This window comes from Natrix helvetica (assembly GCF_964273705.1).
Source record: "Natrix helvetica genome assembly, chromosome: 13".
Taxonomy (NCBI): Eukaryota; Metazoa; Chordata; class Lepidosauria; order Squamata; family Natricidae; genus Natrix; species Natrix helvetica.
Genome location: NC_138557.1, coordinates 741,824 through 751,433, shown reverse-complemented (window position 1 = coordinate 751,433; position 9,610 = coordinate 741,824). Strand labels below are relative to the sequence as shown.

General features: G+C 46.9%; 1 long non-coding RNA gene across 1 annotated transcript; it reads right to left on the bottom strand.

Annotated features, from left to right (window-relative positions):
* Window positions 1-4,817: 4,817 nt before the first annotated feature.
* Window positions 4,818-7,538, bottom strand: LOC309398818. The gene is made up of 3 exons (XR_014176449.1): window positions 7,223-7,538; window positions 5,088-5,208; window positions 4,818-4,994 (listed from the first exon to the last, which is right to left on the bottom strand). It is a non-coding gene; the product is annotated as an uncharacterized lncRNA (long non-coding RNA).
* Between the last annotated feature and the right edge of the window lie 2,072 nt (window positions 7,539-9,610).

The window sequence follows — 9,610 nt, the reverse complement described above, 5'->3', positions numbered from 1 at the left end:
GGATCCAAACAAAGGCAACTTTTGAATAAGGAAAGTATAAATATTCTTCAGAAAATAGGGAACGTGGGCCGGTGAGGGAACAGAGCTCCTTTGATGATTTTAATAGATTCCGTGCGCAGCTTTGAGGAAGCCACCAGGCGTCCTTCCAGAGTCAGCAAGATGTACATGCTGGAAATAAATAAATAAAGGTCGTGACGAACAACTCTGTGCTTGATGCTCCAAGGTGTTATTTTGTCAAAACCGGTTCTGACTGAATCTTTAAAGGACTTATGCTACTCTGGCCTCGGCCTCTCGTGTGGTTGGCGGGGTCTGGCAACGTTGTGGAGAAACCAACCAGAGAGCCAGAGCTAGGGCTGACATGCCCGGGGTCTTCCTAAAGTGATACAACCTCCAACCCTGGAGGATATGACATCCTCAGCTTGTTGACCTCAAACAACATGATTTCTACTGACATTCTGGCTTGGTTTCCCTAATCACATCATCCAGATCCTCCTTGTGGACACATCAGCCTTAAAGTTGGCCAACAAAAACAAAAGTTCCTTTGGACAAGAGATTGAACAACCATTTGTCTGAAATGGAAGAGGATTTTTCTACTTGAGCAGGGGGTTGGACTAGAAGATCTCCAAGGTCCCTTCCAAGTCTATTATTCTGTTAATAAGCAGGATAACAAGCCCCATCATCCTGAGAGCTCTAGACGTCAGTTCAGAGTAACAGAATAGCAAAGTTGGAAGGGACCTTGGAGGTCTTCTAGTCCAACCCCCTGTTCAAGCAGGAAGCCCTACGCCATTTGAGACAAATGGTTGCCCGGTCTCTTCTTAAAACCCTCCAGTGAGGGAACTCCCAAAACATTCTGAAGGCAAATTGTTTCCCTGGTTATTTGTCCTCACTGTCAGGAAATTTCTCCTTAGTTCTAGCTAGATTCGTTTGGGAAGTTTGCCATAATCCGATCTTCTTGTTCCTTTGTTCCTTCCTCTACCACTCAACACCCCTGCAGACATTTCTGATAGAGGAATCCAGGATCTAGACTGGGTGGAGCTCCCATCCAGGAGAAGTTTGGCCAAGACAAAGAACAGCAATCGCGATAGCATTCCTGCGCACACCATCTGCAGTTGCTCATACTGCTGAAAATAAGATTGCTCTGCCAGAGAATTCCTTTTAGATTTCTCTTGGGGGTCTTTCAGCATTGAGCCAACTGCTGGAAGCGAGGGAAAGGAAGGCATCCTTCGGTTGGGGTGGGTTTTTCCTCTTGCCAGCCTTCTGAAGCATTGGCCCAAACTCCTCCACCTGGAATAGGTTCTTGGGAGGAAGACTTCCCTCTGGAGGGCTACTCATGGGGCGGAATAGAAGAATGGGGAAGCCAGGAGACTGCAGAGTCTTGGGGTGGGGCAGTCATAAAACAATAGACTCTCAGGCTTGGAAGAGACCTTAGGGTTCCTTCTAGCCCAGCCCCCTAATCACCAATGTAGAACCCCCAACTGCACACAATCCAACTTCTGTTGAAAGTCCTCCATTGCTCTCCAGCCAGTTTGCCCCATCCTTCATCAGCTTTTGGAATTATTAAAACCCATTAAGATTTTATTTTCTTATTGATGTCCAGCATAATCTGTTTCTTTCTCTTCCTGTCTTCTGAAGCAATTCTGAACAATTCTGCCCCATCCTTTATCAAAGCCCATCAGATCCTTGAGCTCCCGAGTCTTCTCTGCTTGTAGGTTTTTCCTCCCAGGCCCTTCATCTCCTCTGAATCTTCATTTCCTCTGGACAAGCCCTAGTGTATCAGTGACCTTCCAGAAAAGGGGGACCCCAAAATGGAAGCAATATTCTAGGTCTGCCCAAGGTGTAGAGGGGAGGTAAGCCTTAAAAAAGACTGGATGCTTCTGTTGACTCTGCCTAGATTCAAATTCGCTTTTTTTTTACAGAATCAGCAGGGTGTTGGTTTGTGATCTGTAGAAATGCCCAGATCCTACCAAATATGCTTTCCCCCTTTTTATAACTTTAATTTTTCCTGCCTAAATGAAGGTCCACACATTTGTCTCTCTAGGCATTCCTCTTGTCCATTTTACTTCTTCATTCTTATAGCTTCCTGGGACTCTCCTGACTCTTGAAAGTAGGCTCTGAGGTGTCTGCCATCCCCTCTACAAGGGTCCTCTACAACTTTGGTCATCTAACCTGTCAACCAGATCATTTATAAATAACATATGCAAAACCCTCATCAAGGAACTGGAAAGGGGAAACCACATGCAAACGCCCAACACTGGCAGGGCAAGCTATTGCCCCCAGGGAGCAAGCCCCACCCTCCCTCACCCAGACGATGACACCTAGTTGCATTAGGAAATATCCGCAAGCCCACCGCCAAGCTCAGAGAGAGAACATTTATAAATATGTTGAACAACATTGCACTCTTGGCAGTCTTAAACCTTAGCAGATGTTTGTCTCCCAACCTTTCAATATTTGTCAAAATGAGAAGGCTCCGAGCAAGGGCGACTTCTGACAAGGTCAGGAAGGGAGCCAAGATCATGTCCCTGGAGACTTTGTCACACGACCAAGGGAGGAAAAGGAGGCGCTGATCTCCTGAAGCTTTTGGAGAGAGTCCAGAGGAATGTTGGCTTAATCTTCTCAGGGGGTTCAAGGTTCCCAGAGACCCTTCAAGCTGCAGGGACAGCGAGAGGGTCTGGCTACCGAGCGTAAACGTAGCCCGAAGCTGCCTTTGAAGAGAGATGGTCATTTTTGGCAGAGGAAGGGGAAGTGCCATGAGGAAAGTAATTGGTTGCCTTGCAGATCAAGGAGATCTATCTATATACGGGGATGTGGCTTCTCTCCATGCCAGCTATAAATGTTTCAGGAGCCGGCGTCCTTTCCAACCACAACGCCAAGGCTGGTGGAGCCTTGCGTGGCAGAGATTTGTCTTGTCCTGGCAGGCAGGAAGTGTAAATCAATTTCAGGTTTTATTAGAGATGACATAATTCTCCATCAGTCACATTCAGGCCCTTGGCCAAAGAGAGATTTCTATGAATAAATTGGAGAGTGGCTTTCAGAGAGGCCCCCGTCACATCACAAGCCTGCTCCAGAAGGCAAGGAGTTATTCTGGGGAAGGAAAGGGAGATGGCCAGGGGTTGTTTCTAAAGAAGCCTGCCCTTGTTCAGCAGGACTGTATCACATCCATTCCTTTATTTCACCAGCAAAGAGCCTCTGTCAGGCTTGGGGAGGGCGGGGATAACCCCAGGAGCACCTGACTGGGGAGCCAGAAGATGGGAGGTTTGGTCTCTGGTGGAGTTTGGCCTCCTCTGTCTGCCAGGGGCCTCGAGGCTTCCAAAAGGGCCTCTCAGAAGATGGAGCCCAGCATGTAAGAGCCCCTGAGGGAAACTTTGGGGCATTTCTGACCACCTTCTGTGACCAGGACTGGCAGGGATTCACAGAAACTGAGGTGGGAAGAACACCAGCAAGGGCACAACTTAGTCCCGCCTCAATGGTCCATATTCCTTTTGAATACTCCTTTCAGCCTAAAGTAGCTCAGAGGGATGGTAGGGAGACTGAAAGGAAGGGAGGGATGTCAACCATTGTGGAAACAGGAGGCTGGACTGGGTCACTGGTGGGTTCCTACCATTTTGGACCAGTTCAGCCCAACCGGTAGTGGTTTGGCAGCCTGGGTTGCTGGAACCGGCAGTGACCCACGCCTGCCAAACCCTGAACCGGTTCTCCCGGCGGCCCTGTAGGCACCGTTTTGTCTTTTGCTTCTGCGCAACTTTTTTGCACTGCGCATGCACAGCACGCCCACAAGCGAACCAGCAGTAGTCCCTAATCCATTTGATTCAATTAGAAAGCCAATTCATTATAAAAATAGGACCCACCTAATTCAGTTCAACTCAGATCATTGATCTAATCTGGAAAGTTGCTTTGACCAAGAGATTTGACCGCACCGCCCTCGACATTTCTCCAAACCAAAGCTTGGCACGGCTCCACTTTCCTAACACATTGTTGGCAACTTCCCAGAGCCCAGGTGCATGGAGAGATCGGTGCAAGGCCTGAAATGAGTTGCACCAACTTAGCATTGAAAGGGGGGGCTGTTTCAAACCTGGATGAAGATGGCAAGCGAGGCCTTCTTGGCCAGACAAAATGCCACTAATCTGCAATTTAAGATGGACTCGTGGAGGCTATCTTCCCTACCAAGAAGTCAATGTCTTTAGGTTGGGGGGTTGGGGGGGAAAGACAGCTGTTTATCTCTGCCAACAGATCAGATAGCAAATGTCTAGGTTCGCAGGGACAAATTCAGGCTGCAAGCAGATTACTGAGTAGCGAAGAACACTGGAGGCAGGTCGTGCTCTTGGTAATTTAAGCTCCATTGGCGCTCGCCTCTTCGCAATGAAAGGTCAAAATGCTTGCAACTAGAGCCAGATTTTTGCCAGTCTTTGAGATTTAATTTTGCTCCCTTAGCACTGCTGGTTCCCATGCTAATTTCCCTGTTCAGTGAGCTGAGGATAAGTTGATAGAGGCCACGTCATTTCCCTTCACAAGATCTTGGCTGCCTTCACTGGATGTAATGCCTTGGCTGCAAGAGAGGGAGAGTTCACAGTTCTGTGAAGGGGGGGGGTCTCCTTTCTGTGGGGCCCCAGGGACAGTTTGTCCAGACATGGGTCAGGGGCCTTCTACTGGACGCCTGAGAACCCATTCCAAAGATGAGAATATGGAGCGGGCTAGGAGGAGCTTGGTCAAGACAGAAATTAGATTGATTTTAATTGCCACTGAAATACAATTCAATTTAAATGATAACTTATATTAATAAGATCTCTTTCCAAGCATATAACAATTCCCCCTTTGTTAAATTCTGGCAGCAACGTTCAGGAGGGTGTGGTGGCCACTGTCAAAGCAACATCTGCTCCAAGTCATGAGGCCTGAGGTCATTCTTCTCTAGGGAACTAGCTGGGTCTGAAGCTCCATCCCCTCATGCAGGGAAAACTGAATTCCCTCCAACAGCTCCCAAACGGGCCGAAGGCATGCACCTATACATAGAAGAAATCAAAATGCTATTATTCATAGGGATGAGCTTTCACTGAGCAGGATGTTATGAAGATGAGGTGAAGAGAACAACTCACTGAAGTGACCTTTTCCTTGATAATTATCCATACTTTCTGCAGATGTTCTCCAATGTAGATTCACTTCAAGAAATTGAGTCTTTGGGTATCTGGGAGCCCAACATAAGAGGTTGAGGTGAGCCTGGAATCAGAGAGGAAAGCAGGAACCTTAGCGATGAGGAGCAAAACTCCATTTCTGCTCCAAGGAAAGTCCAAAGGCGGCTGTGAACTAAAACATCAGAAGCTCATCTATGGCCAAGAGAGCCAGCAGGAGCCTTGACTATGGGGACCGTCAGGCAGCAGGATGTAAGTCTTACCCAACTCTTGAACGCCCAGTCTAACTCGTCTAGCCCCACCGGAAACATCTAAGACCTCTAAGGAGCCAATGGACAGAAGCTGCTTGCTTGGCAAACTGAATCCCCTAAGCGATTCCTGATTCCACAGATCCAGGCGCCTCTGGATATAAATACAGCTCAAATGAGATCCTCCAAAGACCCATTTCACACTTCGCAAAACCAGCTCCAGATCCGTCCAAACTGGGACATCCTGTGGGCTGGTTTGATCAAGGCAGCCTCCTACCAGCTGCAGATGGTGAGAACCATTCTGGGCACGGCGGGTGAGACTAGGGGCACTGCTACTCTTCCTTCCCCCTTCAAAGCTCTAAAGCTCCCTCAGCAGCCTCTGAATCTGAGCCATCCTTTCTTTAAAAAAAGAAAAGAAAAGAAAAGAAAAACCCAATCTTCCTTTGGCAGTCAGGCAGATACTTTCCAGGCTCACCCACAAGCTCATTTTTGGACAGGAACTCCCTAACGCTCAGAAGGAGAAGGCAAGAAGCAGGTGTGAAGGTTCCTGGAAAGCCAACAGACACCCCCCCCCCCAAAGATGTCATTCAACTCTCTGAACTTCTCCTAAGAGGCAAGGCAGGGCCTGAAGGACAAGGAAGTAAGTACATTTTCTTTGTTGCACTTGCCATAAGTGGATTTTTCCTGTTGTGGTTGTGGGGAGGAAAGACTGAGATAACAACATCATCCAGGATAATTTGAGCTCTCTCTCTCCCTCTCTCCTCTCTCTCCCTCTCTCCCCCTCTCTCTCTCCTCTCCTCTCTTCTCTTCTTCAACCTTCTGGGACTCCAATTCCAGTCAACCTGGCTTTCTTCCCATCATATGAAAATCATCTGGGGGGTCTGGGAATGAAGTTCTGGTTGATGCTTTGACATCCTGGGGGGCTTGATAAAGAGAGGAAGGTCTGTTTGTAATCCGTTTCTAAAATCTGCCCAGTTGGGACATGGCAAAGATTTCATGGGAGGTCAACAAGGAAGGGTCAAAAGATGGCAGCTGAACTGCTGAAGTTCTGCTTCTGTTTTCTACCTGCCTTCATGCCCAACATCTTGACTTGTTGACCCACACTTGTGGAGACCCCGTGAAGGACAAATAAGTGTTTCCCATGAAAAAGCAACATCCAAAATGCAACAAGGTAGAAAAGCAAGAAATAAACATGCCGTCGGTCCTTCCCCTCAGCATGCTTGACCACGCAAACCAAGCAGCTTCTTGGCTCATGGTCAGGAAGGGGCACAGGTGCCGTTTTTCTAGAGATGGGGGCTCGGGGAGAGATTTATAGGCTCTGACAGGCTTCCAGAGGCTGAAAATATTTTAGTAGCTCATCTTCATCGAAATAAATGGTGAGAAACGCCACAAAATATTTAGCCAATAGATGATGTTTTAGGCTTCCCACCTCCATCCTGCATTATAGTTTGAAGCTAGTCCAATATTTAGGAATCAAGGCAAACAAAAATAATTTAGCGGAGGAACAGGGAAGCCAAATCATTTCTTACAGTCTTTATTATGACTAAAGAAAGAGGATGAAAATTTTATAGACTCCATAGAGGTAAACCAAGCGGGCCATCTTGGTGATTTAGGTTCTGGCAGAAAATCATGTCAAAGCCTTTAATTTTGATTAATTTCAAGTTTCTAACCAACACCCCCTGGGCTTGGTTGGAAGGAAAGAAACACACAGATATAAAATCCATCAAACTTGCAAGTACTTGGCTGTTTTGGATTTTGCTGGCAACAATCAATTTTTCAGTGCAGAGAAATAAAAACTAAACTGAAAGAGCCCCATGAAAAATGGGAATTATGGAAAAGGACATATACACTCACCAGAAATCATGGCGGTCTCAGTGGAGGAGAATTAGGAAGCGCCTGCTCACCTCTAGGTCCTGCAAGATGGAGGAGAAGCTGGGGGGGGGGGGTCTCTGAGTCCATTTCTTGAGTGTTTGATGGGAGGTAGAACCAGATCACAAGGCATCGGAGCAAACAGAGAATCTCACAATGCCCCATCGAAAACTGCCGTCAGAAGAAGTTGCTCTCCTACCTGGCGGAGGAATACCTGCTCATGGCTGTCTGGAGGCAGAGGCTGGAGACCCCCCCCCCAGATTCCTTGGAGGAAAGGAAGCTGCTTATTTAAATAGGGAGAAAACCCCACCCTCCCTCGCAGTGATGGCGTTATCTAGTTGGGCAATGAAATGTCTGCAAGGAAACAGCCAAACTCAGAGGGCAGCAAGGACTCTACAGTCCGACTCTGAGCCACAGAGATTCTCTTCTATTGAACCGGACCTCAACTAGGTCACGTTCAGCCTCCAAGCCTGCAGTTTTGGGGGGCCTTCCATCCACCTAGTTCATCTCAGCAACATGGAGGACCGACTGCAGTCCGGCTCTCTTCCTTAAGTCCTGCTTTGGAGCGCCTGCAGACCAGCCTTGGAGCAGATGGACTGTTTGCTGCTGACTTGAGAGATCAGGTAAAGAATGTCCACTCCAGGCCATGGAAACCAGTTTCCCTTCTTGTCTTTAGAGGGAGCAGCGAAGCCAGAAGCTCCCCATCAAAGCAACCTTGACATAAAACCCAGGTCCATCCCCCCTCCTCCTCCAACCAAGATGGAAAATATAGCTCTCCTATTTATTACCGAATTGCATTCCTGTTAGAGCATTCATCACAGCTCCTGGCTTTGGAATCGTTTATCATAAAGATTCATATAGAAATGGCACTTTATTAGACGGAGGAAAGAAATGAGTTCGGCTGGAACTTAATGCAGGTGCTTTAATTCCTCAAAGCAGCCCATCACCAGGACGATTCTCCTTCCGGAGGTGCAGGTCTCCGAATTGTTCACTGTTTAAAACCTTTATGTAAACATGGTGAGAAGGGTGTGTGTTTTCTCTCCGTGTGTGAATGAATAATGTCTTTCCAAATCCTTCCCTTAAGAGAGAAGCGTGGCCCAAAAGCTGCACTTGAGGCAGGATTGCATGTCAAGGTGTGTCTATTAGGAAATATGGGCACACACTGGTTTTTAGAAAAAAAAAGTCTTGCAGAAATGGAGAAAGATCAGCTTGAGAGAGTGAGAAAATGAAATTGACAGATTCCTTGCTGTTTCTGTACGGCTATTTCCCAAGTGACTTCTAACATCTTCACAACATTATCAGCCATTGATGGACTGACATAAAACCTTGTCCTCATTATTGTTACTTTGGGTCAATGATGTTTGGGTGTCTTTAGAAGATGTGACAAGTCACTAGGGGGAAACGGCCTTAGCCCAGCCGTTTATTTACCTCCTTTTGATTTACCTTCTTTTTTTTTTTAATCTTGATGTGACACACATTTCCCTCCGGTCGGCCTCTTCCCATTCATCCTTCGAGGCTTTCTCTCTTTTGGGGAAAAAAACTTGCCTTCTGCAACTGGAACCGAGCAGATGTCAAACATGGACAGGACAAAAACCCTTCTGCAAATATTGGCAAACTCACAGCGTATTGATGTTTCGGCTAAAAGCGCAATGAAGAACATAAACTTGTCAACGGCTAAAGGGTGATTTGGAAATAAAGCAGATAATCAAAATATGTTTGTTCTCTGGATCCATTCAGTAGAGCTCATTCCTTGACTGACATGACTCAAGATAAGATGACAGAGAGAGATTATCACCATGGGTATGATGGGGGGGGAGAGGGTGCTTGGCAGTTTTCACAAACTTCTTCAGATATTGCCATCAAACCTCCAGCTCAGGGCTTTGAACCAATTTAGAAGGCTTGCAGGGTTATTCTTGGGGGAAAATATCTGCTAGAGAAAAAGAGAAAATAAGTGTAAGTGCTGCTTCCTCTGTCTCTGGAGATTCTCAGTCCTCCAGGCCACGGTTGTCCCAAAGGTGCTTTTTCAAGAGGCATCTGGACTTTTTTTGTTTTTCCTTGGAGACATTTCGCTTCTCATCCAAGAAGCTTCTTCAGTTCTGACTGAAGAACTCGGCTGTTCAGTCAGAACTGAAGAAGCTTCTTGGATGAGAAGCAAAAGGCTCCCCTGGGATTACTGCTTTCTCTAATGGATTTCATTGCCATCAGAGGTGAGGACAGTCATTTTAGAAGTTTTTAAGAGGACATGGCAGATCTATGGATGAGAGAGTTGGTAACAGTCAATAGTCAGAAGACAGATAGCATCAGTTGAAGGCCAGGGGTCTTGCCCCCCAGGCCATTCTTCAGAGCTTCACCCAACTATTAATTAGCCCCTGA